The sequence below is a fragment of the Cotesia glomerata genome, linkage group LG6, assembly GCF_020080835.1.
Source record: "Cotesia glomerata isolate CgM1 linkage group LG6, MPM_Cglom_v2.3, whole genome shotgun sequence".
NCBI lineage: Eukaryota > Metazoa > Arthropoda > Insecta > Hymenoptera > Braconidae > Cotesia > Cotesia glomerata.
In genome coordinates, this window is record NC_058163.1 from 13,531,558 (window position 1) to 13,540,372 (window position 8,815).

Here is an 8,815-nt window from a genome sequence, read left to right on the forward strand (position 1 = left end):
GACTAACGCCAAGTAAGCAGCCCGGGAATCGCGATGCGCCGTAAAAGTGCGCGTGAACCAAAGACCGTGGAAAGGGAAAAATCGGAGCTCGCGGGCCAGGCAGCTCGGAAGCCGTGATGCGCCGCAAATATGCGCGCCATTCAAAATACAGTGGAAGGGGTAGTAGGAGCTCGCGGGCCAATGGCAGAGCTTATTTTGTCCCCACTACCAACTGAAACTGCTATATAAACCGGAGTCGCGGAGCACCGGATCACTCTTCCTCGAGCTAGCAGCTGAGTAACCTGGAACTCGAAAGCTAACTCAAGGAACCTACTAGTGAAAGAAGACTTAGTGCTCAAGTAAGAAGAATTGATTCCAGTCAACCAAGGCCGCCGTTGGACCGAAAATTTCGCGTTTGATCTCGATTTAACTTGGTAAATCGAGATCTTCAACCAGCCAAGGTCGCCGTTGGATACTGTTGAAGTAAAATTCACAGTAATCATCACCGCAGTGTACTATTTATAGTACGGATTTCGACTATCTCGGACAGTCGAAATCTCCAGTCCAGCCAAGGAGTACTGTCAGGTATTCCGAATACCTCCAGTCAACACACCGTCAGTTTTGCTTTAACTGGCAAAGCAAAACTTCCAGTCGCTGTAAAGGGCTTGGAGAATAACACCGTTGGGTACTGTTGAAGTAAAATTCACAGTAGTCATACCGCAGAGTACTATTCATAGTACTGATTTCGATTTAATTTGGCAAATCGAAATCTTCAGTCCAGCCAAGGAGTACCGCCGTGTGCTAGTGAATATAATTCACTAGTACTGAATCTCCAGTCCAGCCAAGGAGTACTGTCAGGTATTCCGAATACCTCCAGTCAACACACCGTCAGTTTTGCTTTAACTGGCAAAGCAAAACTTCCAGTTGCTATAAAGGACTTTCAGAACAGGATTGTTGAACACACCAGAGACCGGATAGAAGAAACCTACCGTGGATTATTATTATCATTTATTATTATTATTTGTACTTTAATAAATAAATATATTTTATTTATTTACAATGTAACTAATCTGAGGGTTTTGATTTATAAGAAACCCAACAAGCATGAATCCTGGAGCCCGCTGAGACTGTCCCAAAAATAAATTATTTATGTATAAGCGTTGGATTGTTTAGCAATAAGCAATTTTAAACGTTACATAAGATTATTAAAAATGTTTCACATAAGATTTTGAGGACAAAATTTTTAACTAATTTGTTAAAAATAAAATGCGTTGATTCTAAAATTGTTTTAGAAGTATTCCCGAAAATCTTAAAGAAAAATACTTAAAATTCACGAAAAAGTTGTTAAAATGAACTATTTGAAAATTTCCGACTATTTATGTGATTTCCAAAATTGCTCAAATAAAAGTCCCTCATTGTGTCACGTTTGGATGTCTACGCTTGGGACAATTTTTTTTTTACACGAGAATTTTTCGATATTTTTTGAACACCAGACATTTTTTAAAAAATACTAAAAATCAAATATTTTTGACAAATCTTCGACACCTCAAATAAGGGCTTCTTCTTGTGTTACTTGAAAAGAAGTCATGAAAGTATTCTAAAATTTTTAATATGACTTTTTCGAAATAATTTAAGACAACCTGAAAACAGATTTTCTAGTGACGGAGGAAAAAGTCATAAAAATATCCATCAAATGTTCAAAAATGTTAAAAAACGTTACAAAATTCTAAAATTTATCGATCAATCCAGACTCTGTATTTCTCTAAGCATTCTCGATTTTTATTAGGTGTTTAAAAATGTCCAAAAATTTTCGTAATTGTGTCACGTTTTGATGTTACAATCTGTGAACATTTTTTGTTACACAGGAATATTATCAAATTTTAGTTCGATATTTTAAGAATCATAATTCAAAAATCAAACAAAATTTTATAACTCATTTGTTTATTCGATTGTCTTTGAATTATGTAAGTTAGTAATTAGTATAGTAGTACTACTAGTATATTATAGTATTTTTATAAAAGGATACTTACTTTCTCAAATCTCTGCCGATCTTCTGCTTTTCCGATTTTATCATTTTCCAATTGCGAAATTCGTGCGGTCAATTCTTGCACAGTTGTGATTTCTCGTTCATTTTTTGTAGCAAGGTTTTCTAATAACTCCAATGCATTAATAACTTTTGGCATGAGTCCAGTAACAGCATCAGTTCCGAAAGAATCTATCAATTTTTCGCATTCTTTTCCTTATCTCAGATGCAATGTCGTAGACATCTACGACCGATATGTCAGGATCCTGAGTATTCCTCCATATCGATGGTAACGTCTTCTTAGGTGAAGAGGCATTTAAACTCTGAAGATATTGTATATCATTCTTTTTTTGCTATTAATATCAATATACATATATATTAGTTAATTAATTATGAAATGTTATTAAAAGTATAGTAATTAAGTGTCAGAAGTATAAGATCGAATTTACAAACAATATTTTTTGTGATCTAAAGTTTTGAAACGTACATCATTATAATTAATTATGAACAAGCCGATTTAAAAATCTACTTGATAATTAACAGGCGTCTTAATGAAGTTTTTTATTGCAATAAGATTCCTACCCTGATAAAAAAAAAAATTCTTTGATTTAAGACAAATAATCCTTAACCCAAGAAACTTACATTGAATAACAATCAGTGATCGCGCTTAAAAAATGATTTGTCTAAAATTTCATCTTAGCTCAAGAGAGAAAATATCTTCAACTGACAACTATTGTGACTTCATTAAAGATTATATTTTGTTTAATCAACACAACCAAAATTCTTCATCCAAAATGAATTCTCTTCAGCAAATAAAAAACTTTTTTTTTTTTTTTTTTTTTTTTTTTAAGAACTTTTTATTCTTGATTCAAAAAAAAAATTCTTCATTCAAAATAGAAAAAGAAATCTTTTATAAAAAGGAGTTGACGCTGTAGGTCATTCTTGAAACCTTGTATAAGTTTCAAACTCAAAATGTCTGAAAATTTACCAATTAGTTGATTTTGAGCTCATCAAGCTGCTAAATCTAAGAATTCTTCTAGAACATTTTTTTCAATAGTTGGAAGTATATTTAGTTTTAGATATGCAGTACTTTGCAAGTACAGTACCCCTCGTCCCTCGCATTTTATACTCTGACCCCTTTTATCCCCTTCCATAGCCATTGATATTGCATTATTTGTTATAGGCGTAAGTTGATGTCACAACTAACACTTTTCCGGGTCATTAGTCGAGCAGATATACTTTAAAGCGCAAGCGGGTGCTGTTGCCTAATCACTAACAGTCCCTTTTTCATTTATTGTACTTTAATTTAACACTTATGTATACAGTTGTCATTTCAACTATAAATAAACCAAGCATTAAACTTAATAATTGTGTACCAATTAGTAAAACTAACATCAACTCTTAAGTTGCTATATCTTTTGAACAACATCGTTCGATTTTTATTCTTTTGTCCAGTATTCAGTGCAGTTTTTAAGCACATAAAATAGATAAGGTCTTGAATCGATTGGTCGAAAAATTTGAAAGTTACCCTAAAAGACTAAAAATAAATTTTTATTTTTATGAATATCTTTGAAACGGTTTAACCAATTGACTTCAAAATCTAATTAAATTAAAATTGTAATAATTTTTTTAAGAGCCGTGTTACGTGTCTCAATTGATGGATTCGTTTTATAGATATCGAATGATATTAGTATATTTACACACTATAGATACACACGCGGCTGGACGTTCAGCGTGAAATAGTCAGAATGATTTCCAAAAATTTCAAACTCGGAAGATTTGATGAAAACTCGGTTTCCGAAATCAATCGATTCTTACCATGAAAATTATAAATTTTTAAAGAAGGTAGTTAAAAAGAAAAATTCATTTTAAAATGTTTAAAAGCGTATTTGAGATTTTTTTTAGTGATATTGAAAGCAACAGAAGTCCGAAAGTTTTTTACTTTTAACGATATTTTTAAAATAAATCGATAATTTCTTGAGCCAATGTTACTGTGTATTTTAATCCAAGAGAAAATAATACTTTTGTTCGAAGTATATAGTTTATCTTGCTTGAAACCAGTAAAGTGCTTCAGTGAATTCATAAAATTCATGAATGAAGAAATTTCTGCTTTTGATCCAAAAATTTCAATTTATTGATTCAGTTGTTAGTTTCTTGAATTGGAAATACTTAAAATCTTGAAACAAAAGTGAAAATTTAAGAAAACATTTGTTTTCGAATCAAGGGGTTTTGTTTTCTACGTATTGTTGATTATTTAATTCATGATCATACATTCTTATGTTATGAGTCAGGGCTATTTTATTATTCATAACGTCATAACTAATAAAATAAATAACTGAATGTGAATCTGAGGGCTGTTCAATTCAGCCAGTAAGAAAATTAAATCAGGTTAATTAGGAAGCTAAAAAATCAGATTAGCTGAATTAGCGGAAAAAAGTTGAAAAAATCTCAAGCTTCTTATTTTTAAGAGAATTTTCTATGTTTTTGATAGTTAACAATTAAATTGTACAAAATAAAATTAGCCACTCAATCGGTTTAGCTATTCACTTTCATTATTAGCTAATAAGTTGATTAAATTGCAGTCAGCTAAGCCGTTGAATAATTAAGTAAATTTAATTCGTTAAACTACTAATGCAACTAAATCGATCAGTGAGCTAACTAATTGCTTGACTAACTTTTCTAACCGGGTACATTGTGCAGCCTTTTAATCATATATGGTTATGCATGAATTACAGATGGTAATGATCAGATGCTATTTTATTGATCATCACAATTGACGAAAACTTTGGAAAATAATTATTGTTGTTGAAATTTTTTTTTTGTTATGTAGATTCTTATACTCTACCATAAAAAAACCGCGAAGGATCATAAATGATCCATGTGTGGGCAGAAATACATTATCGTTCGTTGCACCTAATTAGGTATGATTATTTCTGATCATGGGTTAATTATTCATAAACATGGATATATGAATTATATGCATAACGGTTCGTTTCCCGTCTTAGATAAAAGCCAATTGAAATTCTTTTAGACTTTCTGAACGACTTTAGTTGTATGAATTACTATAAACTTTTTAAATCTGAAAGCATTTATCTCAACGATAAGGACAGAAATAAAAATGATCATGATTGTAGCTAACGTCCGAAAGTTTTTTTTAAGCTTATAAATATGTAATTTATTGCAAAAATAAAAAAAATTTACTTGGAAATATTTTTACATTCTTTCGGTGTGATTAAAAAAAATTTTTTTTTATAAGCGTTAACTTGAAAATTATTTAAAACTATATTTGAATTAGCTGTCTACTCATTCCATTCTCATAAATAGGAAAAATTTAATGCTGACTGCTGGGTCAACTTCTGTCAGTCAACTTTTTTCTCCAATTATGTTTATAGTGTATAAAATTTTTAAATAAATTTTTACAATACATAAACAATTTTAAGTTAATAAGTAAGTATGTTAAAATATAAGATTTTTCCATCAATTTAGGAAAATTGAATTGAAGAATAATCAAAAAACTTTTTTAAAAATTAACTTTAACTAATACACAGCAATAAACACAATAGATGATGTGGAAGATGATAATAATAATAACATATATTTTACTGTACAAAAATCGATCATTAAAGGCGTAAAGCGAAAACGATAAGTAACAAAAATTCTATTTGGACACTTCTATTTTATGCTTAGAAGAACGTTCTAAGCTGCAAAGAAAAAATTACTAATTCAGGAAAAAATAAATTTTTTTTATCAAGCTTACATTATTTACAGTTCTGATTCCTTTAATTATACCATGCAATAACTTATGGTATGCTCTAAATATGTTTCTGATCAAACGATTCTTAAATAATTGAATTAAAAATTTCATTGTCAATTAACTGGGAGTTTACAGGTGCTCATGAAAAATTAATTTTACCGGATTATTAGGTCCGATATACATTCTGGACGGTTCATTAACAGCTAACACCTACCAGTTTAAATAATCTTAACACTAGTAATGATTTGTATTGAAATTTGAAATAATCATTATTTGAACAATAGTTATAACAACAATAATAATAACTAATAATTTTTCAGTAATAAATTAAAATTGTGATAGGTAATTATATTTCTATTTCAATTATCACTTGTCACATTTAACATCATCATCTCTCCAATAATCCAATTCCTGCTTTTATTTTCTAATCTACACTTTAAAAACTGATCTGGTGAAGTTGAAAACAATATAATATGACTCAAGAGTAAAAAATGGAGGAAATTTCCATTGCGAGTTTTGATGTGGATACATATGATACATACATGCTGATGTTCATATAGAAACGAATAAAAAATTTATTTTTAAAATCTATCAAGTATTTTGGTTATATTTCATCATAATTCTAATGATAGAAAACCTAAGTTGCTAACTACATTATTTTGACAAATTTTAGTCAAAAATAATTATTTTGTGAATAATTTGAAAATTTTTCCTGCACTTGATTATTCCTCGATGTTACTAGCGTTAGGGGATAGCCCACAACTTAGTCCCTAACTGGTAGAGACTATACAAAATGTTATAAATGTTATGTTTTCAGTGTTACAAGCTTCCATAGTTAGTTAAAGTTTTTTGACGCTTTCGTGGTGGGCTGATAACGTCAGGATCTAAAAAACGCCAAAAATTTTATTTTTGCTAATCATGTTGCGAGTTTATGAAATATGAAAAGAGTAAATTTGAATAAATTTCTTCTAAATTTTATATCACATTAAAAATTATTTTACAAAATTAATTAATGTAAATACCCATTTTGTTGGTAGTATTTGATCCAGCAGTAGACAGAGGTTTTACCCACGGCTGCTCGCCAAATACTTCTTCCATTTCCTACAAATTAACAAAGGTAAAATATTTGCGAAAATTTTGGAAAGTATGAATAGAAAAAATGATTAGTTTTTATTATTACATCGTAGAAAGCGCCATGTCATCGGTGCATTCTCAGATGTTTTCTGCGCATTATCTTTTTAAACTTTTATAACGACGTTTCAAGCGTCTCCCATTTAGTTTTACATTTTTCCGCAGGAATAGGGCGGCAAACCCCAAGCTGATTAAGGGGTTTCTGTTGATTTTCGTCGCAATTTTGACCCAAACATCGCCATTGGTGATATTTGCATCCAGAAATTCAAGCTGGTATTCTTTTTATAAATCTCAATAAGAAGTAAAACTTCATTTTTGCCCAATTCTTGAATATTATCTAAATGATTTGAATGAATAAACAATATATTTAATACAAATATTTAAAAAGTAACGGACTAATATTTGATGTTGATAAAATTTTATGAGGATTTGAAGTTGGACCGGAACTTTAGAAAATTGTACCAAGCCAAATTTCACTTAACAAATAAATTAATACAATTAAGAAATTGAATAATAAATTAGTGGTAATTTAAAAATTTACCTGACCAAGAGATCTATTTAAAATCCAATCTCCGCAATTCATTTATAGGACAAAACAAAAGAACTTTCGGAAATCCTGTTTGATTCAGCATTAATTGAAAATATAATTGTTCGGCTTTCAGTATTACTTACCTGCACCTTTTATTATTGCAGTCATCTTTGTTATTTTCTTTCTTTACCCGATAACTTTGTAGCCCTTTCGGTTTTGGTTAAAAGATTTTTCCAGCCGTTGACTTCGTCTGAGAAGTATCAAAGATGTCGAAGATGTATCGGAAAATGTTGCAGTCTCACTGACAGAGCCGGCTTCAGGACGGAAATTACATTTTTTCTTTTTCCGAATTCTTTCGGAGATCATACACTTTGGGCATATGTCGGCATAGGACGATCAAATACAAAAACATTCTGTGAATCGATTTAAATAATATTAAAAAATCTAGTCCTATACATAATTATAGGCCTGATTTTTTGGATACATGATGAGAGGTATTGCCATAGTGGTTATACATGATAATCATTTCAAATTATCAATATAACATATTTTAGTTAATTTCACAATTTTTACCTTTTATTTATACAATACTCCAAAAAGTTGAGGAAGTAGCAAACATCCGTATTCTACGAAAGTAAAATGATGAAAAATTATTATAACAAAACAAGGTTATGTATTTACTTTTTGAAATATTTTACATATATACAAACAATGGCAAATTTACCATGGTCTTTGCACGATTAAAATTTCCTGGCGTAACTTTCAGCTTCCGTATTGAACATTTTCAACACAGTCTAATAAGGTTAATTTTTACTGCAATTCTTCCATTGCTTTTAGTAAAATCCAAATTAATTACAGAACTTTATAACTTTTAAGGATTAAACCTGTAAGGTACATTGTTTATAAAACGTGTTAGACACTCAAGTGGTTTTGACTGGATCACGTGATCAAAAGTACTGCGACTTACCTTACCTCGAAAAAACGCCAGTGCTCACAGAAACAGAAATATGGCGACGATTTATGGGCACGTCATATATTTCCCTAGGGGTACTGCGGCAGTATACTGGCGGTCCATAACGGAACGAGAATTTTTCCACAGTGATAACACTGTGCAGTGCTCTCGCAGTGCATATCGGAATTTATACCCACTTTACTGTAGTTCTTTTTCTGCCCGGGAGTATTAAAAATACTCTCGGTTTCAGCAGTGTGCGGAAAAAGAAATCATTTTAAATAAAAAGAATTCTATTTAGAACGTTATTTAATTTTGATCAAAATTATTTAGTTGAGTTTCAATTTATTATTCAAGTTGAACAAAATATTAAGCTTTCAAAAATATAAAATTGAGGTTTACAATGACGTGATCTTAGCAATTCAAGCTCTCTGATGAGAAGTGTCGTTA

The 8,815-nt window shown here is 30.4% G+C and overlaps 2 long non-coding RNA genes across 3 annotated transcripts; both read right to left on the bottom strand.

Moving 5' to 3' along the window:
* Window positions 1–2,003: 2,003 nt before the first annotated feature.
* LOC123266680 lies at window positions 2,004–5,994 on the bottom strand. Of its 2 annotated transcripts, none has more exons than XR_006509836.1 (2): window positions 5,971–5,994; window positions 2,004–2,355 (listed from the first exon to the last, which is right to left on the bottom strand). It is a non-coding gene; the product is annotated as an uncharacterized LOC123266680 (long non-coding RNA). The 2 variants fall into 2 exon arrangements; XR_006509835.1 differs by lacking the exon at window positions 5,971–5,994 and adding an exon at window positions 2,645–3,086.
* Window positions 5,995–6,596: 602 nt separating this feature from the next.
* Window positions 6,597–6,943, bottom strand: LOC123267337. The gene is made up of 2 exons (XR_006510006.1): window positions 6,779–6,943; window positions 6,597–6,640 (listed from the first exon to the last, which is right to left on the bottom strand). It is a non-coding gene; the product is annotated as an uncharacterized LOC123267337 (long non-coding RNA).
* Between the last annotated feature and the right edge of the window lie 1,872 nt (window positions 6,944–8,815).